The sequence below is a fragment of the Pleurodeles waltl genome, chromosome 11 (assembly GCF_031143425.1).
Source record: "Pleurodeles waltl isolate 20211129_DDA chromosome 11, aPleWal1.hap1.20221129, whole genome shotgun sequence".
Lineage (NCBI taxonomy): Eukaryota > Metazoa > Chordata > Amphibia > Caudata > Salamandridae > Pleurodeles > Pleurodeles waltl.
In genome coordinates, this window is record NC_090450.1 from 378102844 (window position 1) to 378128285 (window position 25442).

Below are 25442 nucleotides of genomic sequence, written 5' to 3' on the forward strand. Positions count from 1 at the left end.
TGTGGAATGATAGCCAAGGATCCCATGTTAAGCAACCTGGATATACTTGTATTTGATTTTTTCAAGGCATTTAGAAACCATAGAGAATTAGACTAGTGCCTCTGGGGTCTCCTGCTAAGAACCCATGAATTCAGAACAGTATTGAGGATGGATGAAGCTAGGTAAAGCAAGGCTTCACTTCTCAAAATCAAGCATGATGCTTCATATTTTTTGCAACTAAAGCTACCATTTACAGGCTAGTCATAAACAGCTCCTATTAAACAGTTATTTCTAAAGACTCCATGTGATGCCTTTGGCTGACTTTAATATTATATCTGTGATTTTGTGTAATGGCAGATGGAAGAAAAGAAATGCCAGGGAGGCTTTAGGATTCTTACAGTAGTGTTGCTTCTAACTAACATGGACACCGACATTCCCTCTTGGAATTTGAACTGTAGTCTCAAGCACACCTAAACATAACTTCACCAAGTCATTATAATCCGTAAAAACAATTAATCTTCTATTGTCAAGTTTTCTCACAGAGCAAGTTCTGACCAGCGGACATGTTTAGTCACTTAACAGTAACCCAATAACTTCATCAGGGCTAAAAAAAAAAAATTTTATAAACCTATAGACTAAGTTTATAGAGATAAATATGATGGATAATCCTAATAAAGTTCACCAAAGGATGGTAGGTGAGTATGACCACAAATGTCACCCGTAGGGTTCTACAGGATGTAAGAAACAGTGTGCGGGATACACTATGATGAACCAAAGCATATACAGAGCGAGTTCTTAATAGGTCAGAAGCCCATTTGATACCTGTCAAAACAGTAAAACAAGTCTATACCTTACCACATAATCCAAAGACGTGATACAGCAATAATATTTGTAGACCAGCCAATTTTGAAAGACTGGAAATATGGGGAGGAGGGTAGTGAGTGAAAAGAATAGGAACAATGAGAAAAAATTAGACTTCTCACCTTATTTGCAAATAAAGAGTGAGTGAAATATAAATCGGAAGCTCTTCATATCAGATGTGTCATAGGCAATCTGTAAAAGTATGTAGATATATCAGTAGGCTGTCAAACTACCAAAGATGAATAGATACTAAAAGTAGGGAGGTGGTAGCTAAAGTAGTACCTAAAACTACAGAGTGTTATAAGGTTAGAAAAGGTAAACCACAAGTTTCGGCAAGAACCTAACACTTCTAAAAATCAAGTAACTTTGTTAGTACATTTACTATGATATACTCCAATAAATAGGGATGTTAACTTAAAATGTGGTCATATTTATAATGGCAAGCACATCAAAGACAAGGTGTAGGAAGTTGGCTCTGTTTATACTATTTCAAAGTAAGAAATAGTGTGCACAGAGTCCAAGGGTTCCCCTTAGAGGTAAGATAGTGGCAACTAGAGATAATTCTAATGCTCTATTTTGTGGCAGTGTGGTCGCGCACTAGGCTTATCAGAGGGTAGTGTTAAGCATTTGTTGTACACACACAGGCAATAAATGAGGAACACACACTCAAAGACAAATTCCAGGCCAATAGGTTTTTATATAGAAAAATATATTTTCTTAGTTTATTTTAAGAACCACAGGTTCAAGATTTACAAACAATACTTTAAATGAAAGGTATTTCACTCAGGTATTCTAGGAACTTTGAATTATCATAATAGCATGTACAGTTTTGATAAAAATGGCAATACGCCATTTTAAAAGTGGACACTGTAAAAATCAACACTTCCTGGGGGAGGTAAGTAAATGTTAAGTTCACAGGTAAGTAAAACACTTACAGGGTTCAAAGTTGGGTCCAAGGTAGCCCACTGTTGGGGGTTCAAGGCAACCCCAAAGTTACCACACCAGCAGCTCAGGGCCGGTCAGGTGCAGAGGTCAAATTGGTGCCCAAAACACATAGGCTTCAATGGAAATAGGGGTGCCCCGGTTCCAGTCTGCCAGCAGGTAAGTACCCACGTCTTCGGAGGGCAGACCAGGGGGGGTTGTGTAGGGCACCGGGGGGGGGGGGGGGGGACACACAAGCAGGCACAGAAAGTACACCCTCAGCGGCACAGGGGCGGCCAGGTGCAGAGTGAAAACATGCGTCAGGTTTTCAATAGGAATCAATGGGGAGACCCGGGGGTCTCTTCAACGATGCAGGCAGGCATAAGGGGGGCTCCTCGGGGTAGCCATCACCAGGGCTAGGCAGAGGGTCGCCTGGGGGGTCGCTCCTGGACTGGAGTTCGGTTCCTTCAGGTCCTGTGGGCTGCGGGTGCAGAGTGGTTTCCAGGCGTTGGGTTCCTTGAAGCAGGCAGTCGCGGTCAGGGGGAGCCTCTGGAATTCCTTTGCAGGCGTTGCTGTGGGGGGTCAGGGGGGTCAACTCTGGCTACTCACGGGCTCGCAGTCGCCAGGGAGTCCTCCCTGTAGTGTTAGTTTTCCGCAGGTCGAGCCGGTGGCGGGTGCAGAGTGGAAAGTCTCACGCTTCCCGCGGGAAACGTGTGATCTTTAAAAGTTGCTTCTTTGTTTCCAAAAGTTGCCGTTTCTTCAACAGGGCCGCTGTTCTCGGGAGCTTCTTGGTCCTTTAGATGCAGGGTAGTCCTCTGAGGCTTCAGAGGTCGCTGGACCCTGTTGGATGCTTCGCTGTTGCAGTTTTCTTCGAAGTAGGGAGACAGGCCGGTGGGGCTGGGGCCAAATCAGTTGTTGTCTCCGTCTTCACTGCAGGGCTTCAGGTCAGCAGTCCTTCTTCTTCTTTAGATTCCTGCAACCTATCTTCCTCGGTTCTGGGAGCCCCTAAATACTCAATTTAGGGGTGTGTTTAGGTCTGGGAGGGCAGCAGCCAATGGCTACTGGCCCTGAGGGTGGCTACACCCTCTTTGTGCCTCCTCCCTGTGGGGAGGGGGGAACATCCCTAATCCTATTGGAGGAATCCTCCATCTGCAAGATGGAGGATTTCGAAAAGTAAGAGTCACCTCAGCTCAGGACACCTTAGGGGTTGTCCTGACTGGGGAGTGACTCCTATTTGCTTTCTTCATTATCTCCTCCAGACTTGCCGCCAAAAGTGGGGACAGTGGCCGGAGGGGCGGGCATCTCCACTAGCTGGGATGCCCTGTGGCGCTGTAACAAAGGGGGTGAGCCTTTGAGGCTCACTGCCAGGTGTTACAGTTCCTGCAGGGGGAGGTGAGAAGCACCTTCACCCAGTACAGGCTTTGTTCCTGGTCACCGAGTGACAAAGGCACTCTCCCCATGTAACCAGCAACATGTCTGGTGTGTGGCAGGCTGGCAAAGACTAGTCACCCACACTGGAAGTCGGGTATGTTTTCAGGGGGCATCTCTAAGATGCCCTCTGGGTGTATTTTACAATAAAGTGCACACTGGCATCAGTGTGCATTTATTGTGCTGAGAAGTTTGATAACAAACTTCACAGTTTTCAGTGTAGCCATTATGGTGCTGTGGAGTTCATGTTTGACAAACTCCCAGACCATATACTCTTATGGCTACCCTGCACTTACAAAGTCTAAGGTTTTGCTTAGATACTGTGGGGGCATAGTGCTCATGCATATATGCCCTCACCTGTGGTATAGTGCACCCTATCTGAAGGCTGTAAGGCCTGCTAGAGGGGTGACTTATCTATGCCACAGGCAGTGTGAGGTTGGCATGGCACACTGAGGGGAGTGCCATGTCGACTTAGTCATTTTCTCCCCACCAGCACACACAACCTGGCAACCAGTGTTGTATGTGCTGAGTGAGGGGTCCCCTGGGTGGCATAAGACATGCTGCAGCCCTTAGAGACCTTCCCTGGCATCAGGGCCCTTGGTACCAGTTACAAAGGACTTACCTGGGTGCCAGGGTTGTGCCTATTGTGGAGACAAAGGTTCAGTTTAGGGAAAGAACACTGGTGCTGGGGCCTGGTTAGCAGGGTCCCAGCACACTTTCAATCATAACTTGGCATTAGCAAAGGCAAAAAGTCAGGGGGTAACCATGCCAAGGAGACATTTCATTACACCCCCCCCAAAATGAAAGAGGATGAGACTAACCTTTCCCAAGAGTCTTCATTTTCTAAGTGGAAGAACCTGGAAAGGCCATCTGCATTGGCATGGGCAGTCCCAGGTCTGTGTTCCACTACAAAGTCCATTCCCTGTAGGGATATGGACCACCTCAACAGTTTAGGATTTTCACCTTTTATTTGCATTAGCCATCTGAGAGGTCTGTGGTCAGTTTGAACTACAAAGTGAGTACCAAAGAGGTATGGTCTCAGCTTCTTCAGGGACCAAACCACAGCAAAGGCCTCCCTCTCAATGGCACTCCAACGCTGCTCCCTGGGGAGTAACCTCCTGCTAATGAAACCAACAGGCTGGTCAAGGCCATCATCATTTGTTTGGGACAGAACTGCCCCTATCCCATGTTCAGAGGCATCAGTCTGCACAATGAACTGCTTGGAGTAATCTGGAGCATTGAGAACTGGTGCTGTACGCATAGCTTGTTCAGGGTGTCAAAGGCCTGTTGGCATTCTACAGTCCAGTTTACCTTCTTGGGCATTTTCTTAGAGGTAAGTTCTGTGAGGGGTGTCACTATGGATCCATATCCCTTCACAAACCTCCTATAGTAACCAGTCAAGCCAAGGAATGCCCTGACTTGAGTCTGGGTTTTGATAGCTACCCAGTCCAGAATAGTCTGGATCTTCAGTTGGAGTGGCTGAACTTGGCCTCCACCTACAAGGTGTCCCAAGTAAACCACAATACCCTGCCCTATCTGGCATTTGGATGCTTTGATAGAGAGGCCTCTGCTGCTTTCAGGGCCTGCAAAACCTTCTTCAAGTGGACCAGGTGATCCTGCCAGCTGGAGCTAAAGACAGCAATATCATCAAGATAAGCTGCACTAAAGGACTCCAAGCCAACAAGGACTTGATTCACCAACCTTTGGAAGGTGGCAGGGGTATTCTTTAAGCCAAAGGGCATCACAGTAAACTGATAGTGCCCATCAGGTGTAGAGAATGCAGTCTTTTCTTTTGCTCCTGGTGCCATTTTTATTTGCCAATACACTGCTGTCAAGTCAAAGGTACTTAAGTATTTGGCAGCACCCAATTTATCAATTAACTCATCTGCCCTTGGGATGGGATGGGCATCTGTCTTGGTGACAAAATTAAGTCCTATGTAGACCACACAAAACCTCATCTCTCTCTTACCATCTTTTGTGTAAGGTATGGGGACTAAGACCACTGGGCTAGCCGATTGCTCAATGACTCCCAATTCCAGCATCTTGTGGACTTCCACTTTGATGCTTTCCTTAACTTGGTCAGACTGTCTAAAAATGTTGTTTTTGACAGGCATGCTGTCTCCTGTGTCCACATTATGGGTACACATGTATGTCTGACCAGGGATTAGGGAAAAGAGTTCAGCAAACTGCTGTAGGACTTTCCTACAGTCAGCTTGCTGTTGGCCAGAGAGGGTGTCTGAATAGATCACTCCATCTACTGAGCCATCTTTAGGGTCAGTGGAAAGGAGATCAGAGAGAGGTTCACTCTCAGCTTCCTGGTCCTCATCTGTAACCATTAACATGTTTACATCTGCCCTGTCATGAAAGAGTTTGAGGCGGTTCACATGGATCACCCTTTTGGGGGTCCTGCTAGTGCCTAGGTCTACCAGGTAGGTGACCTGACTATTTCTTTCTAGCACTGGGTAAGGGCCACTCCATCTGTCCTGAAGTGCCCTGGGAGCCACAGGTTCCAGAACCCAGACTTTTTGCCCTGGCTGAAACTCAACCATAGCAGCCTTTTGGTCATACCACATCTTCTGGAGTTGTTGGCTGGCCTCAAGGTTTTTACTTGCCTTTTCCGTGCACTCTGCCATCCTGGAACGTAGGCCTTATACATAGTCCACTATATCTTGCTTAGGCTCATGAAGAGGTCTCTCCCAGCCTTCTTTAACAAGAGCTAGTGGTACCCTAACAGGATGGCCAAACAGAAGTTCAAAGGGGGAAAACCCAACTCCCTTCTGAGGCACCTCTGTGTAGGCGAAAAGCAGACATGGCAAGAGGACATCCCATCTCCTTTTGAGCTTTTCAGGGAGCCCCATAATCATGCCCTTCAGTGTCTTGTTAAACCTTTCAACAAGACCATTGGTTTGTGGATGGTAAGGTGTGGTGAATTTGTAAGTCACCCCACACTCATTCCACATGTGTTTCAGGTATGCTGACATGAAGTTGGTACCTCTGTCAGACACCACCTCCTTAGGAAATCCCACTCTGGTAAAAAAATACCAATGAGTGCTTTGGCTACTGCAGGGGCAGTAGTGGACCTAAGGGGAATTGCTTCAGGGTATCTAGTAGCATCATCCACTACTACTGGGATATACTGATTCCCTGAGGCTGTGGGAGGTTCCAGTGGACCCACTATGTCCACTCCCACTCTTTCAAATGGGACCCCTACCACTGGAAGTGGAATGAGGGGGGCCTTTGGATGGCTACCTTTCTTACCAATGGCTTGACAGGTGGCACAGGAGGCACAAAACTCCTTTACTTTCTGGGGCGTGTTGGGCCAATAGAAATGGTTGACTAACCTCTCCCAAGTCTTGGTTTGTCCCAAATGCCCAGCAAGTAGAATGTCATTGTAAGGAAATGCCTCCTTGGCATGGTTACCCCCTGATTTTTTGCCTTTGCTGATGCCAAGTTATGATTTGAAAGTGTGCTGAGGCCTGCTAACCAGGCCCCAGCACCAGTGTTCTTTCGCTAAAACTGTATCTTTGTCTCCACAATTAGCTCACCCAGGCATCCAGGTAAGTCCCTTGTAACTGGTACCTCTGTTACCAAGGGCCCCTGATGCCAGGGAAGGTCTCTAAGGGCTGCAGCATGTCTTATGCCACCCAGGGGACCCCTCACTCAGCACATACACACTGCTTGCCAGCTTGTGTGTGCTGGTGGGGAGAAAATGACTAAGTCGACATGGCACTCCCCTCAGGGTGCCATGCCAACCTCACACTGCCTATGGCATAGGTAAGTCACCCCTCTAGCAGGCCTTACAGCCCTAAGGCAGGGTGCACTATACCATAGGTGAGGGCATAGGTGCATGAGCACTATGCCCCTACAGTGTCTAAGCAAAACCTTAGACATTGTAAGTGCAGGGTAGCCATAAGAGTATATGGTCTAGGAGTCTGTCAACACGAACTTCACAGCACCATAATGGCTACACTGAAAACTGGGAAGTTTGGTATCAAACTTCTCAGCACAATAAATGCACACTGATGCCAGTGTACATTTTATTGTGAAATACACCCAGAGGGCATCTTAGAGATGCCCCCTGAAAACATACCCGACTTCCAGTGTGGGATGACTAGTTTTACCAGCCTGCCACACACCAGACATGTTGCTGGCCACATGGGGAGAGTGCCTTTGTCACTCTGTGGCTAGTAACAAAGCCTGTACTGAGTGGAGGTGCTTCTCACCTCCCCCTGCAGGAACTGTAACACCTGGCGGTGAGCCTCAAAGGCTCACCCCCTTTGTTACAGTGCCACAGGGCATCCCAGCTAGTGGAGATGCCCGCCCCCTCCGGCCACGGCCCCACATTTGGCGGCAAGGCCGGAGGAGATAATGAGAAAAACAAGGAGGAGTCACTGGCCAGTCAGGATAACCCCTAAGGTGTCCTGAGCTGAGGTGACTCTTACTTTTAGAAATCCTCCATCTTGCAGCTGGAGGATTCCCCCAATAGGATTAGGGATGTACTCCCCTACCCTCAGGGAGGAGGCACAAAGAGGGTGTAACCAGCCTTAGGGATAGTAGCCATTGGCTACTAACCCCCCAGACCTAAACACACCCCTAAATCGAGTATTTAGGGGCCCCAAGAACCAAGCAAGAAAAATTCCTGCAACCTGAAGACGAAGAAGGACTGCTGACCTGAAGCCCTGCAGAGAAGACGGAGACACCAACTGCTTTGGCCCCAGCCCTACCGGCCTGTCTCCCCACTTCAAGAAAAACTGCAACAGCGACGCGTCCCCCAGGGTCCAGCAACCTCTGAAGCCTCAGAGGACTACCCTGCATCTAAAAGGACCAAAAACTGCCGAGGACAACGGCCCTGTTCCAAAGAAACTGCAACTTTGCAACATAGAAGCAACTTTGAACGACCACACGTTTCCCGCCGGAAGCGTGAGACTTTCCACCCTGCACCCGACGCCCCCCGCTCGACCTGCGGAGAACCAACACTACAGGGAGGACTTCCCGGCGACTGCGAGCCTGTGAATAGCCAGAGTTGACCCCCCTGAGCCCCCACAGCGACGCCTGCCGAGGGAATCCAGAGGCTCCCCCTGACCGCGACTGCCTGCTTCAAAGAACCCGACGCCTGGGAAACCCATTGCACCCGCAGCCCCCAGGACCTGAAGGATCCGACCTCCAGTGCAGGAGTGACCCCCCAGGTGGCCCTCTCCCTAGCCCAGGTGGTGGCTACCCCGAGGAGCCCCCCCCCCCTCCTTGCCTGCATCGCTGAAGAGACCCCTGGGTCTCCCATTGAAACCTATTGCAAACCCGATGCCTGTTTGCACTCTGCACCTGGCCGCCCCTGTGCCGCTGAGGGTGTACTTTTTGTGCTGACTTGTGTCCCCCCCGGTGCCCTACAAAACCCCCCTGGTTTGCCCTCCGAAGGCGCGGGTACTTACCTGCTGGCAGACTGGAACCGGGGCACCCCCTTCTCCTTTGAAGCCTATGCGTTTTGGGTACCACTTTGACCTCTGCACCTGACCGGCCCTGAGCTGCTGGTGTGGTAACTTTGGGTTGCCCTGAACCCCCAACAGTGGGCTACCTAGGACCCAACTTTGAACCCTGTAAGTGTTGTACTTACCTGTGAACTTAACATTTACTTACCTCCCCCAGGAACTGTTGAATTTTGCACTGTGTCCAATTTTAAAATAGCTTATTGCCATTTTTGCTAAAACTGTACATGATATTGTGTTGATTCAAAGTTTCTATGATACCTGAGTGAAATACCTTTCATTTAAAGTATTACTTGTAAATCTTGAACCTGTGGTTCTTAAAATAAACTAAGAAAATATATTTTTCTATATAAAAACCTATTGGCCTGGAATTGTCTTTTGAGTGTGTGTTTCCCATTTATTGCCTGTGTGTGTACAACAAATGCTTAACACCACCCTCTGATAAGCATACTGCTCGACCACACTACCACAAAATAGAGCATTAGAATTATCTCTTTTTGCCACTATCTTACCTCTAAGGGGAACCCTTGGACTCTGTGCATGCTATTTCTTACTTTGAAGTAGTACATACAGAGCCAACTTCCTACAGTCATGGGCTAAGGTTAGAATGAACTCTCTAAACTCCTGAGGCACTACCACTCTCCTAGTGGCACCAGGTTTGGGATCTCTTGCCTCAGTGTATAGGAGTCCATCTTCCCAATAGACCCTATGTGTTCCAGTGATTTTTCCTTTTGTCTCTTCAGTAGCTTGCTGCCTAAGGCCTTCAAGAGAGGGACATGTTTCTTGCCCCTTACACAACTGTTCCCTTGTGGGTCCCCTGGGCTCAAGAGTTCAACCTGATAAGTTTCCAACTCCATGGGCTCAGTTCTCTCAGAGGGCAGAACTTCTTCCTGGGAAGAGAGGTTCTTTTTCTTTTGCGGTTTTGAAGCTGGTTCCCCAGTCTTCTTTCCTTTTCTCTTGGAGGGTTGGGCCATTATTCCAAGCTCCAACACTTCTTTTTCACCCTGAGCCTTGCACTGTGCCCTTATCTTGACACACACCTGTTCAGGGATACCCAGCATGGCTGCATAGGTTTTGAGTTCTACCTCAGCCCATGCTGAGGACTCCAGGTCGTTTCCAAGCAAACAGTCTACTGGGATAGCAGAGGAGACTACCACCTGTTTCAGGCCAGTGACCCGTCCCCATTCTAAAGTTACCATGGGATGTACTTTAGTCTGATTGTCAGCGATGGTGACTGGATAAGTTTGTCCAGCCAGGTATTGACCAGGGAAAACCAGTTTCTCTGTCACCATGGTGACACTGTGTAGGAAAGTACCATCTTGCCTGGCATGCTACCCCCATTTTTCACTGTATATATGTTGTTTTAGTTGTATGTGTCACTGTGACCCTGTCATCCAGGGCCCCAGTGCTCATAAGTGTGCCTGAATGTGTTACCTGTGTAGTGACTAACTGTCTCACTGAGGCTCTGCTAACCAGAACCTCAGTGGTTATGCTCTCTCATTTCTTTCAAATTGTCACTAACAGGCTAGTGACCAATTTTACCAATTCACATTGGCTTACTGGAACACCCTTATAATCCCCTAGTATATGGTACTGAGGTACCCAGGGTATTGGGGTTCCAGGAGATCCCTATGGGCTGCAGCATTTCTTTTGCCACCCATAGGGAGCTCTGACAATTCTTACACAGGCCTGCCACTGCAGCCTGTGTGAAATAACGTCCACGTTATTTCACAGCCATTTTACACTGAACTTAAGTAACTTATAAGTCACCTATATGTTTAACCTTTACCTGGTAAAGGTTAGGTGCAAAGTTACTTAGTGTGAGGGCACCCTGGCACTAGCCAAGGTGCCCCCACATTGTTCAGGGCCAATTCCCCGGACTTTGTGAGTGCGGGGACACCATTACACGAGTGCACTACATATAGGTCACTACCTATATGTAGCTTCACAATGGTAACTCCGAATATGGCCATGTAACAGGTCTATGATCATGGAATTGCCCCCTCTATACTATCCTGGCAGGATTGGCACAATCCCATGATCCCAGTGGCCTATAGCACAGACCCTGGTACTGCCAAACTGCCTTTTCAGGGGTTTCACTGCAGCTGCTGCCAATCCCTCAGACAGGCTTCTGCCCTCCTGGGGTCCAGCCAGGCCTGGCCCAGGATGGCAGAACAAAGGACTTCCTCTGAGAGAGGGTGTTACACCCTCTCCCTTTGGAAAATGGTGTGAAGGCAGGGGAGGAGTAGCCTCCCCCAGCCTCTGGAAATGCTTTCATGGGCACATTTGGTGCCCATTTCTGCATAAGCCAGTCTACACCGGTTCAGGGACCCCTTAGCCCTGCTCTGGCGCGAAACTGGACAAAGGAAAGGGGAGTGACCACTCCCCTGACCTGCACCTCCCCTGGGAGGTGTCCAGAGCTCCTCCAGTGTGCTCCAGACCTCTGCCATCTTGGAAACAGAGGTGCTGCTGGCACACTGGACTGCTCTGAGTGGCCAGTGCCATCAGGTGACGTCAGACTCCTTCTGATAGGCTCCTTCAGGTGTTGCTAGCCTATCCTCTCTCCTAGGTAGCCAAACCCTCTTTTCTGGCTATTTAGGGTCTCTGTCTCTTGGGATTCCTTAGATAACGAATGCAAGAGCTCATCCGAGTTCCTCTGCATCTCTCTCTTCACCTTCTGCCAAGGAATCGACTGCTGACCGCGCTGGAAGCCTGCAAAACTGCAACATAGTAGCAAAGACGACTACTGCAACTCTGTAACGCTGAACCTGCCGCCTTCTCGACTGTTTTCCTGGTGGTGCATGCTGTGGGGGTAGTCTGCCTCCTCTCTGCACTAGAAGCTCCGAAGAAATCTCCCGTGGGTCGACGGAATCGTCCCCCTGCAACTGCAGGCACCAAAGAACTGCATCCCCGGTACCTTGGGTCTCCTCTCAGCACGACGATCGAGGTCCCTTGAATCCAGCAACTCTGTCCAAGTGACTCCCACAGTCCAGTGACTCTTCAGTCCAAGTTTGGTGGAGGTAAGTCCTTGCCTCCCCACGCCAGACTGCATTGCTGGGAACAGTGACTTTTGCAGCTACTCCGGCCTCCGTGCACTTCCGGCGGAAATCCTTTGTGCACAGTCCAGCCTGGGTCCACGGCACTCTAACCTGCATTGCACGACCTCCTAAGTTGTTCTCCGGCGACGTGGGACTCCTTTGTGCGACTTCGGGTGAGCACCGTTTCACGCATCCTCCTAGTGCCTGTTTCTAGCACTTCTCCGGGTGCTACCTGCTGCTGAGAGGGCTCCTTGTCTTGCTCGACGTCCCCTCTCTCTCCTGACGCAATTTGCGACATCCTGGTCCCTCCTGGGCCACAGCAGCGTCCAAAAACCCTTACAGCACAATTTGCAGCTAGCAAGGCTTGTTGGCGGTCTTTCGGCGGGAAAACACTTCTGCACGACTCTCCACGGCGTGAGGGATCCGTCCTCCAAAGGGGAAGTCTCTAGCCCTTGTCGTTCCTGCAGAAACCTAAGCTTCTACAGTCCAGTAGCAGCTTCTTTGCACCCACAGCTGGCATTTCCTGGGCATCTGCCCATCTCCGACTTGCTTGTGACTTTTGGACTTGGTCCCCTTGTTCAACAGGTACCCTCGACTGGAAATCCATCGTTGTTGCATTGCTGGTTTGTGTCTTTCCTGCAGAATTCCCCTATCACGACTTCTATGTCCTTTGGGGAACTTTAGTGCACTTTGCACTCACTTTTCAGGGTCTTGGGGTGGGCTATTTTTCTAACCCTTACTATTTTCTAATAGTCCCAGTGACCCTCTACAAGGTCACAAACGTTTGGGATCCATTCATGGTTCGCATTCCACTTTTGGAGTATATGGTTTGTGTTGCCCCTATCCCTATGTGTCTCCATTGCATCCTATTGTAACTATACATTGTTTGCACTGTTTTCTAAGACTATTACTGCATATTTTGGCATTGTGTATATATATCTTGTGTATATTTCCTATCCTCATACTGAGGATACTCACTGAGATACTTTTTGCATATTGTCATAAAAATAAAGTACCTTTATTTTTAGTATAACTGTGTATTGTGTTTTCTTATGATATTGTGCATATGACACTAAGTGGTACTGTAGGAGCTTCACTCATCTCCTAGTTCAGCCTAAGCTGCTCTGCTAAGCTACCATTATCTATCAGCCTATGCTGCTAGACACCCTATACACTAATAAGGGATAAGTGGGCCTGGTGCAAGTACCCCTAGGTACTCACTACAAGCCAGTCCAGCCTCCTACACACTGGCACCTGTATCCCTCAGGCCTTCTACACTAGTCCCATTAATTAAGAGTTGCTGCCTGTATTTTTGCATATTAGGGGGCCAGGCAGCCAGTGTGGCTAAGTCCACCCCACCCTCAGAAACTAATGTAGCTTCAGTGTGAACCCTGATTTGCTCTGGGCACACTGTTGATCCCACCTGGAGAGTGGCTATTCCACTGCTAACTGGAATAGAGTTTAAAGTGGAACCTTTCTTGGGACAGGCCTTGTCTCCAGTTTGGTGTCCCTGCTGATTACAGCTACGACACAAGGCCTTTTTGGGAACAAAGTTTTTACCCTTGAACCAAAATTGGATTGTGAAGAGGCTTTGGACCCTCCCTCCTGAGCAGGTTTTTGGGGCCCTGTAGAAGACTCATTACTTTTTCCCTTGGATGTCTCAACACTCTTCCCCTGGGGAGTCTTTGTGACCCCTTTCTTTTGGTCACCCCCTGTGGAAGTCTTGGTCACCCTAGTCTTGACCCAATGGTCTGCCTTCTTTCCCAATACTTGGGGAGAAATTGGACCTAGGTCTACCAGATGCTGATGCAGTTTATCATTGAAACAATTACTTAACAGGTGTTCTTTCATAAACAGATTGTACAGCCCATCATAATCACTTACACCACTGCCATTAATCCAACCATCTAGTGTTTTGACTGAGAAGTCAACAAAATCAACCTTGGCTCGAGGATTTTTGACCCCCCTGAACCTAATCCTGTACTCCTCAGTTGAGAATCCAAAGCCCTCAATCAGGGTAGCCTTCATGAGGTCATAGGATTCTGCATCTTTTCCAGAGAGTGTGAGGAGTCTATCCCTACACTTTCCAGTGAACATTTCCCAAAGGAGAGCACCCCAGTGAGATTTGTTTACTTTTCTGGTTGCACAAGCCCTCTCAAAAGCTGTGAACCATTTGGTGATGTCATCACCATCTTCATATTTAGTTACAATCCCTTTAGGGACTTTTAGCATGTCAGGGGAATCTCTGGCCCCATTTATATTGCTGCCACCATTGATGGGACCTAAGCCCATCTCTTGTCTTTCCCTTTCTGTATGGCTAGGATCTGTCTTTCCAAAGCCAATCTTTTGGCCAACCTGGCTAGCAGGAAGTCATCTTCATTGAGGCTGTCCTCAATGCTTCCAGAGTTGCTGGACTCTCCTGTGGGAGAAACAGCATCTCTGACTATCACATGTGGAGTCAGGGTTGGAGAAACCCTGGTCTCCCTATCTAGGACTGGAGGTGGGAGTTCCTCCAACTCACTAGTGTCCCCCTCTGTGAGGCCATCATCAGAGGGGTTGTTTTTAGCAAACTCTGCCAAGAGCTCCTGGAGCTGTACTTTGGTAGGGTTTGAACCAGTTTTTATCTTTTTAATTTTACAGAGAGACCTTAACTCTGACATCCTAAGATGCAGGTAAGGGGTGAGGTTGAGCTCCATCACTATCTCTACTGTAGTAGACATTTTGTTTCTAAAAGTTGGAATACTTTTTAACAATCTAAAACTATCTCTAGAACTTAATTCAAACTTTTACAAAACTTTTAAACTCTAAAAGAAATGCTAACAGGGACTAACACAAGGCCCTAGCAGGACTTTTAAAAATTTAGAAAAATAGCTCTTAATTTAAAAAATCAGTTTCTAATGAAAATTTTGGGAATTTAGTTGTGTGATTAGGTATTGGCGGAGTAGTCCAGCAAATCCAAAGTCTTGTACCCCACCGCTGATCCACCAATGTAGGAAGCTGGCGCTGTATGTACTATTTCAAAGTAAGAAATAGCATGCACAGAGTCCAAGGGTTCCCCTTAGAGGTAAGATAGTGGCAAAAAGAGATAATTCTAATGCTCTATTTTGTGGTAGTGTGGTCGAGCAGTAGGCTTATCAGAGGGTAGTGTTAAGCATTTGTTGTACACTCACAGGCAATAAATGAGGAACACGCACTCAAAGACAATTCCAGGCCAATACGTTTTTATATAGAAAAATATATTTTCTTAGTTTATTTCAAGACCCACAGGTTCAAGATTTACAAACAATACTTTAAATGAAAGATATTTCACTCAGGTATCTTAGGAACTTTGAAACAAAACAATAGCATGTACTGTTTTGGCAAAAATGGCAATAAGCTAGTTTAAAATTGGACACAGTGCAAAATGCAACAGTTCCTGGGGGAGGCAAGTAAATGTTAAGTTCACAGGTAAGTAAAACACTTACAGGGTTCAAAGTTGGGTCCAAGGTAGCCCACCATTGGGGGTTCAGGGCAACCCCAAAGTTACCACACCAGCAGCTCAGGGCCGGTCAGGTGCAGAGGTCAAAGTGGTGCCCAAAACGCATAGGCTTCAATGGAGAAGGGGGTACCCCGGTTCCAGTCTGCCAGCAGGTAAGTACCTGTGACTTCGGAGGGCAGACCAGGGGGGTTTTGTAGGGCACTGGGGGACACACAAATCAGCACAAAAAGTACACCCTCAGTGGCACAGGGGCGGCCGGGTGCAGAGTGCAAACAGGCGTCGGGTTTGCAATAGGTTTCAAAGGGAGACCCAGGGGTCTCTTCAGCAATGCAGGCAGGCAGAGGGGGGGGGGGGTCTCCTCGGGGTAGTCACTACCTGGGCAAGGGAGAGGGCCACCTGGGGGTTGCTCCTGCACTGGAGGTCAGATCCTTCAGGTCCTGGGGGGCTGCGGGTGCAGTGTGTTTCCCAGGCGTCGGGTTCTTTGAAGCAGGCAGTCGCGGTCCGGGGGAGCCTCTGGATTCCCTCTGCAGGAGTCGCTGGGGGGGCTCATGGGGGTCAAATCTGGCTACTCACAGGGTCGCAGTGGAGTCCTCCCTGTAGTGTTGGTTCTCCACAGGTCGAGCCGGGGGGGTCGGGTGCAGAGTGGAAAGTCTCACGTTTCCGGCGGGAAACGAGTGGTCTTTAAAAGTTGCTTCTTTGTTGCAAAGTTGCAGTCTTTGTGGAACAGAGCCACTGTCCTCAGGAGTTCTTGGTCCTTTTAGATGCAGGGTAGTCCTCTGAGGCTTCAGAGGTCGCTGGACCCTGGGGGGCGTGTCGCAGTTTTTCTTGAAGTGGGGGAGACAGGCCGGTAGGGCTGGGGCCAAAGCAGTTGGTGTCTCCGACTTCTCTGCAGGGCTTCAGGTCAGCAGTCCTTCTTCGTCTCCAGGATGCAGGAATCTATCTTGCTTGGTTCTGGGGGCCCCAAAATACTCAATTTAGGGGGTGTATTTAGGTCTGGGGGGTTAGTAGCCAATGGCTACTAGCCCTCAGGGTGGCTACACCCTCTTTGTGCCTCCTCCCTGAGGGGAGGGGGGCACATCCCTAATCCTATTGGGGGAATCCTCCATCTGTAAGATGGAGGATTTCTAAAAGTCAGAGTCACCTCAGCTCAGGACACCTTAGGGGTTGTGCTCATTGGCCAGTGACGACTCCTTGCTTTTCTCATTATCTCCTCCGGCCTTGCCGCCAAATGTGGGGCCGTGGCCCGAGGGGGTGGGCATCTCCACTAGCTGGGATGCCCTGTGGCGCTGTAACAAAGGGGGTGAGCCTTTGAGGCCTTTAAGGCTCACCGCCAGGTGTTACAGTTCCTGCAGGGGGAGGTGAGACAAAGGCACTCTACCCATGTGGCCAGCAACATGTCTGGTGTGTGGCAGGCTGGCAAAAAAAGTCAGCCCACACTGGAAGTCGGGTATGTTTTCAGGGGGCATCTCTAAGATGTCCTCTGGGGTGTATTTCACAATAAAATGTACACTGCCATCACTGTGCATTTATTGTGCTAGAAGTTTGATACCAAACTTCCCAGTTTTCAGTGTAGCCATTATGGTGCTGTGGAGTTCGTGTATGACAGACTCCCAGACCATATACTCTTATGGCTACCCTGCACTTACAATGTCTAAGGTTTTGTTTAGACACTGTAGGGGCATAGTGCGCATGCACCTATGCCCTCACCTGTGGTATAGTGCACCCTGCCTTAGGGCTGTAAGGCCTGCTAGAGGGGTGACTTATCTATGCCATAGGCAGTGTGAGGTTGGCATGGCACCCTGAGGGGAATGCCATGTCGACTTAGTCATTTTCTCCCCACCAGCACACACAAGCTGGCAAGCAGTGTGCATGTGCTGTGTGAGGGGTCCCCAGGGTGGCATAAGACATGCTGCAGCCCTTAGAGACCTTCCCTGGCATCAGGGCCCTTGGTACCAGGGGTACCAGTTACAAGGGACTTACCTGGATGCCAGGGTGTGCCAATTGTGGAGACAAAGGTACAGTTTTTAGGGAAAGAACACTGGTGCTGGGGCCTGGTTAGCAGGCCTCAGCACACTTTCAAATCATAACTTGGCATCAGCAAAGGCAAAAAGTCAGGAGGTAACCATGCCAAGGAGGCATTTCCTTACACAGAGGGACTATATTTATCTGCAGGAACTCAACACACACACACACACACACACACACACGGAAAGAGACAAGCACAATACTCCCCTCCTCCAGCACAGAGTCAACACCACATTTTTCCTGGCACTTGGCAACACACTAAGATGAATGGGGTCAACAAGGATATCATACTATGTTTATGTTATGTCCATTTAATTCATCCAATTGTTTTTCTCCGCTTTGCAACTTCTAGTGCTGCTGTAGGAGATTTCGAAGTTAAAATACTGTAGCCAGTTAGCCCCACATCCCTCTTTAAAAAGAATACTATCTCACAATGCAATAACAGCACACAAAACAGCTATATCTCTTATGACATTAAGCTTTTCTTTGACCCTGTATAGTCCTCTTCAGCCCTTTGGCTAGGAGTGTGGTATAAATATACCACATGCAATACCACATGCAAATATAAAAGACAGAGCCGCGGTTTTACCCAGAAACAATTCAGCAACTTTAGTTGAAGTATTAAGGAACAAGCACAAGAACGTCAAGCTCCCAAAGCAAAGACTGCAGCATAAATGCCTTTGCGACCTCACAATGTACATTAATAAAGTACCAGTGAACCTTCATGGGTGCCATAATCCAGCCCGGTTTTAGACCAGCATAGGTCTAAGTGTGAGTGTGAAATAACCTGTTGTAGCCACTCAATGAGGTACATGTTGCCATACTGGGTCTTGTTTGCATGTTTCTAAGCTGCTAATCATACTAGACACCGGGGGAGACACTGTGGTTCATTCACAAGAGGCCCATTCTTGTAGCGGTTTAAGAACTTCCTAAGCAATGACAAGTTAATTTAGGCAAGGGGCTAGCTTAACCAAAGAAGCAAAAGTGGGACTGTTCCGCTGTCTCCACTTTGTCAAGTGGCATTAGAGAGCTGTCCATAGATTTATTATGGACTTGTTTTCTTTTCTAAATAAATTCATCTTTTTAGTTTACTATTAACAGTGTCACCCTTTCACATATTCACACAATATTTGGTAGTCTCCTAATACAGCCAAGTTAGTTTCTTTATTTACAATTTCATACACATTAGCCAATAAGTACAAAATTAGTTGAGGTGAACCTAAAGAAGCATTTTCCTTTTTAAAGCGGACAGAAACCTTTCCTCCAGGAGAAAAACCCTGAACGATAGTACATCAAAACTGGCATGAAGATAGAACTTTATTAAAAATATATCTTTTTGTAGTTTGTGCAAACCAATTTCGTTATTTGAAATACGCGAACTGCAAAAAAGGTGCTAAAGACTTAAGTGTTAATTTTATGCTAGATGATTCGATATGAGAACAGTTCAAGAACTCTGATTCTAGAACTGATTTCGAATTGTAAAATGTGAATGGGTCAGATAGCTGGTTTCCTTCTCATACCTAAAACCGACCTGAGAATCGCTGCAGTCTGACTCGACGTCACAAATTGAACACTGTTGTCTGGTCGCAATCACACAATGAAAGCAATCTGAAAACCATGCAAGAACCTTTCTCAAGCCAGCCTCATGGAAAACACTCGTGTTAGAGCAATACAGGGTAAAGGAAGCACAGCCTAATCCCTTTTAACAACCATGGCTATACATGTACTTGACAAAAACAAATGAAATCAGCACCATAGGTTCAAAACATTAAAAAACAAAAATCTTGATCCACTCAGAACTGTTCTAAAACTGCTCACCATTTTTTAAAAGAGAAAAAAGGGAAATGACGAACAACTCTTCTGAGGACACAGAGGCAGAGTATAGCTCAAGGTGGATGAGTGTAGGCCCTGTGCCACCACATGGCTTATGGCGATGCGCATGGGGTTCTCGGGGCATAGGGACGGGTGCAGGGTCTGAATTCAGTCCACACCCAGAACCAGCCTCTCTTTTAAAAGTAGAAGATAGGGTGGTAGAAAATCATCCAAAGCTCAGTCCCAAAAGGCAAAGACCACTATGTTATGGACCAAAAGAGGTATATGTTTTAACGATACCTGAAACCCTTCCTATCTTGCTTGAAAATAACCCCTGTCCCAGTGTCAGAAGATGAATTCCTCAGAGTTATCACAAAGTTGAACAGGGTGTTCAACCAACAGGTATAAGCAATGGGTAAGGAAATTTAGTTTCAATGCCACCAATTCAGGAGAATTATACCATGTCTGTCCAAAAATAAAGTAAGCTTTGGTAGTCGTAGCTACTTCACAAATTCCCATTCTAACTTTTCTATGTATTCAAATAGCCTACATGGCTTCAGGTGTCTCAGAATTCAGGACTAAACTAGTCTGCACTTTCAAGACCGTGAATCAGAATGCCATGGCTTTCAGGCACTTGAAGAATGGCATTCAATGCGGACTACTTTCTATATAATTGTATCTCAGGTAGTGATCCCACTTTTTGAGGCGAAACCGAACTCCTTATTGTCCAACAAAGGCAGCAGTAGTTAACCAAACAGACGTTTGGACCATCCCCAGGTTTAATCCCACATTAAAGGGGAAGAGATTGTTTTAGGTCCTCTAGAATTCGCTCCCTATGGACATTAGAATCTATACCTCCTTATGCTTCAATAGGAAGCAAGTTGAATTCTATCTCTTTCATTAATTCAGGCCAACAGACCTAGTGGTTAACCTTTGCCTAGAGGGAGTGTGAGTCTGCCATATAAATGGAACTCCTCCACTCACATTTGTCCATGTCAGGTGTCTAAAACGGCATTCCTTTGGCCAGTGACCACTGGGGGATATGTTATGTATGTTCTGTACAGCTGCAAAGTTAATATATATTTTTTTATAAGTACTGGAAATGAATCATTTTTACTGAACGAGCTAGCAGAAAAAAATCCAAAATACTTCCTAAATATAAAAAATCTTTTGCAATCAATACGTAGAAACATGGGTTTCAACAAATGTTTTGGTAAATGTCAGGATCCTCAAATCAATTGATCAAACATTTCTGCAACAACCCTGAAAACCATTTTTTAAGTATGAAAAATGAATGAATTTGGACATTGTCATAGTGCATATCCTTCCAAGAAAAAGCCCATTGGAATAACCTAAGAAGTATTATTGTTAATATTATATATTTAACTGTAAAATACTGTTGATGGCCGGCAATAATATGGGGTGATTGGTTTTACCCATGATGTGCCTATGCACTTTGGAAGTGCCCCATCCTTTTTTTCTGTTTCTAAACATATGGAATATGGTTTATGTGTGGTATTTAAATAATGGGACTATTATAACTAGGGTGTGGGGGATATAAGGGTGTTTCTTGGTGAGCATGACAATGTATCTGCCAGAATTAGAACCACTCAAATGTAACAAACAACTTAAAAAAGAATCTCTAACACTCACATAGCGCATTCTAGCAATAGAGCTGGCTGGTCATTTCTGCCTAGAAAAAATATAAAACAGACCATTCAGTCAACAAGCTGATACCTTGCTAAACAAAAAAATTGAACATTCTTTTGGAGTGTCCACCTGTAGACGTATCATACCTCAGAGATATTAACCTGGATCGAAATCATCTTTCCTTAACATTAAGTAACACAAACCATTAGTAAACTAGCATTTCAACAAACAAATTTCTATTATCCGTGATAACCCCAAAACCAAACAAACTTACAAAATCAATTAATAGAAATACCAGAACCTTACAACAGGTGTATCCAGTACAAAAAAAGTGCTACAGTACAACACTAATAGTAGAAGGTGCAATACAAATGTAGGTAACATAACATTAAGGAAGGTCGCTTCCTCCTCACCACTGCTCCGGTAAGTGCGGTCATTGTTTTGGGCTTGTCTGGGCTTGTTTGGGCTTCTTGGCTTCTCCTCCCCCGGAAGGTTCGCGTCGCTGCTTACCCGCGGCCCGCCCCCCTCCCAACTCCTCAGAGCTCTTCCCACTCCTGACTCCAGCTGCTCCCATCCCCAGCACTCCCATTGGAGGTTTCCCTTCCTCCTCCCAGCTGCCACTCCCTCCCACCTCCCCTCTTATGCCGGCCGCTGCGCGGACACGCATCTGGCGTGCCAAAGGCATGCCCGTCTGTGCCCATCTGCGCCAAGACCACGCCCAGCGCCAGACCCCCTGGCCAACACGCCTTCCCTGCCACTGAATACCTTTACACTGCCAACTTACTCCACGCCCTTAATCCAGGACGCTCCTCCATCTGCTTCCAGTCCACACCGACGCACACCAAAGGACCCTTCTCCTGCAAAGCCTGCAATTTCACCTGCAACCTAACCTCCAAACTCCAAATCAAAACAGACAACCGCCTAAGATGCATCCTACTTAACACCCGCTCCGTCCACAAACATGCAATTGAACTCTGGGACCTCCTGACCACATACTTGCCCGACATCGCATTCCTCACCGAAACCTGGATGAATATGGCCTCGGAACCAGACGTTGCCATAGCCATACCAGAAAACTACAAGATCACCAGAAGAGACCGAATCAACAGACCAGGAGGAGGAATCGCCATAGTCCACAAAAACACCATAAGAGTCTCCACCAACTCCCATGACACCATCAACTCCGCTGAGCGCCTCCACTTCAACATCCACATCAAGGCCAACAGGACACTCAGAAGAACACTGGTCTACAGACCCCTTGGACCCAGACCGCAGTTCTACAACATCTTCGCCGACGCCATCAGCTCCCAAGCCCTCGCCTCAACAGACTACATCCTCCTCGGTGACCTAAACTTCAACCTAGAAAATATCAACACCACCAACCTAATCGACAACCTCGACAACTTCGGCCTCAAGCAACTCGTCACTTCACCCACCCACTCCGGAGGCCACACACTCGACCCCATCTTCTCAGCCAGCAACCACGTCTCTTTCAGCCACACCACCAAAGTCAGCTGGACAGACCACTGCTGCATCCACTTCTCCTACCAGAAACCAGTCACTCACCACCACTGCACACAACCCCCGACGCAACTGGAGCAAAATATCAACGGATCAACTGATCTCCACTCTCGCCTGGGCCCCACCCCCTGGGACCCCGGGCCCCAACGCAGCCACCACCAACCTGCATTGCTGGATAGAAGATTGCATCAACACCCTCGCACCGCTCAAAAAAAAACCAAACACCTCCCACAGAATCAAGACCAGCTGGTTCACCCTAGAACTACAGGAATCCAAACGGCTATGTCGCAGAATGGAAAAAACCTGGCACCTTGACCCTACCAACTCCAACCACATCGCTTTCAAGGATGCCATAGGCAAACATCACCAACTGATCGGCACCACCAAAAGGACCCACTTCAAAAACCGCATCGACGCCAACGCTCACAACAGTAAAGAGCTCTTCGGCATCATCAATGAGCTCTCCACCCCCAGGACCTGCTCCAACGAACCCCTGCCATCACAGGAGTTCTGCAACTCACTGGCAACCCACTTCCGTTGAAAGATAGAAGAAATCCACAATAGCTTCAAACCCCAGACCAACCAGCTGACTACAAACACCCAAGAACCCAACGCGCCAAGCAACACCCACCTCCTCCACACCTGGACCCCCGTCAACATAGAGGACACCGCCACCACCATGGCCTCCATCCACTCCGGATTACCATCGGACCCCTGCCCACACCATATCTTCAATAAGGCAAACATCATCATCGCCCCCCACCTCTGCAAAACCATCAACAGCTCCTTTGAGTCAGCCACCTTCCCAGAAAGATGGAAGCACACAGAAATCAACACCCTGCTGAAGAAACCAAAGTCAGACCCAGACGACCCCAAGAACTACCGGCCGATTTCCCTCCTCCCCTTCCCAGCCAAGGTCATCAAAACAAATTGTTAAAAGCCAACTATCCTGGTTCCCGGAAGACAACAAGGTACTCGACACCTCCCAATCCGGATTCGGCAGAAACCACAGCACCCACACTGCACTCATTGCTGCCACAGACGACATTAGGACCATGCTAGATGAAGGAGAAATAGCAGCACTCATCCTCCTGGACATCTCTGCAGTTTTCGACACAGTATGACATCACACTCTCCGCACACGCCTCAGCAACGCTGGAATCCGCAACAAGGCACTCGACTGGATCTCGTCATTTCTCTCAGGCAGAACCCAGAGAGTCCGCCTCCCACCGTTCCTGTCAGAAACCTCCAGAATCATCTGTGGCGTCCCCCAAGGATCTTTGCTCTGCCCCACGCTCTTCAAGGTTTACATGGCCCCCCTCGCCAACATCACACGAACCCACCAAATCAACACAGTTTCCTACGCAGATGACACTCCGCTCATCCTCTCCCTCACGAAAGACCCTAGAACTGCAAAGAACAACCTCCACAACGGACTTCACGCTATCGCCAGCTGATGGAATCAAGCCACTTCAAGTTAAACACAGACAAGACAGAAATCCTCATCTTTGGCACCAACCCCTCAGCTTGGAATGACTCCTGGTGGCCCACCTCCCTAGGAACCGCGCCCTCACCCACCACCCACGCACGCAACCTAAACTTCATCTTGGACTCCACACTCAGCATGACTCAGCAGGTCAATGCCATCTCCTCTTCCTGCTACAACACTCTCTGCATGCTCCGCAAAATCTTCAAGTGGATTCCCGTCAAAACCAGGAAAACTGTCACCCACGCCCTGGTCATCAGCTGATTGGACTACGGAAACGCCCTATATGCAGGAATCACAACCAAACTCCTAACAAAGCTGCAAAGAATCCAGAACGCACCCGCCCGCCTCATTCTGGACATCCCACGCCGCGACCACATTTCCCCCCACCTCAGAGACCTTCACTGGCTACCAGTATCAAAGAGGATCACCTTCAAACTCCTCATCCACGCATACAAGGCCCTCCACGACACAGGCCCAGCCTACCTCAACGACCAACTCACCTTCCACACCCCCACCTGCAATCTTCGCTCTGCCAGCCTTGCCCTCACCTCCATCCCCCGCATCCGCCGCACCACAGAGGGCTAGGTATTAACAGAGGAAAAGAATGCACCAAAAATAACCCACACCTTTCAGCTGGCAAATATCTATTCACCAAGCATGATTTTCAGTAACCTTTTTTGGACATTGTAACTGTGAAAGTCAAATCAAAATTGTGCATAACTTCAAAATGAACACTGAGTTTGATCGCTTTCCAAAATCGAAAGATTAAATTAAGTTTGTAAATGTTAAATAAAATTATGAATGACTGGTCCTTTGAAACAAGGAGATGTCACCCTGTTGAAATGGCTTTATTAGCTAACAAACTGACTCCAACACGTTACCGGAGACCTGAAAAATGCCCCCAAAAATAAATCAGAATCAATGTAACAATGCAAAGAATAATGGCCCTTTTGGCATAACTGCTCCAACCGGTGGTGAGATATTATTTTGAATCCATCCGGCAGTAAAGCATGGATGGAGAGAAATTACATAAATTAACATCTCTCCATCCAAACTGGTGGACATCTGATCACTTAGACCTTTCTACTGCATGCCAGCCCATTTTCAATAATAGTCCCCAGGAAAGCTGGGCAGAAATGGTCGTACATGACAGGGTAATGCTTCAGGGTAACCCTCCAGAGGGGAACCTCTAGGACCTCTCTCCAAGGATTAGACCACAACTAATATTTAAAAATATATAAGAATAGAAAAATAAAATTATTTAAAAAACTACAAGCCATTTCTCAACCAGAGTTTAGCAGCAAATAGTAGGATTACCCTGACCAATTCAACAAAATGGGTGCTGGGGGACCCTTCGCAATATGTAGTCCAAAAGCCTGAAATAGTCTGAACTCAACCCTCACACAGCAGCAAAACCATTTCAAGTTCAGAAGAAACATGAAGACTTTCCTTCAGGCCTTTCTCTGAGTCTACTCCCTGATCTTCTGGCTAAATAATTATGAACTGACCCTGTGCTACATATCGACCTGAGGTTAACTGATAGGAAACCTTCTGATTGCAGCAAGTAATGTTATCTATTTCAGTCTACGTGGAGGAAAAACCATAGTAAACCTTTGGTTAACAGGAATTCAAAAGAAGCTTTTCAAGGCTCTGTAAATGTTACCCGTTGTTTTTCAGGTTTATTATATTCTAGTCTCATCCCTTTCTCTTCCACTATCCCCTTTTATTCTGCGGCACTCCAAAGCAGTTTCTTGAAGAAG

General features: G+C 47.6%; 1 protein-coding gene across 12 annotated transcripts in view; it reads right to left on the bottom strand.

Annotated features, from left to right (window-relative positions):
- Positions 1-25442, bottom strand: part of PXYLP1 (2-phosphoxylose phosphatase 1) — an 807084-nt gene that overhangs the window by 462188 nt on the left and 319454 nt on the right. The window contains exon 1 of one of the 12 annotated variants that reach the window (XM_069213686.1): positions 20676-20694. The exons of the other annotated variants lie outside the window; for them this stretch is intronic. The gene's annotated coding sequence lies outside the window, so the exon portion shown is untranslated. Of the gene's footprint in view, positions 1-20675; positions 20695-25442 lie in introns of those variants that run through there. 12 annotated transcript variants of the gene reach the window in all.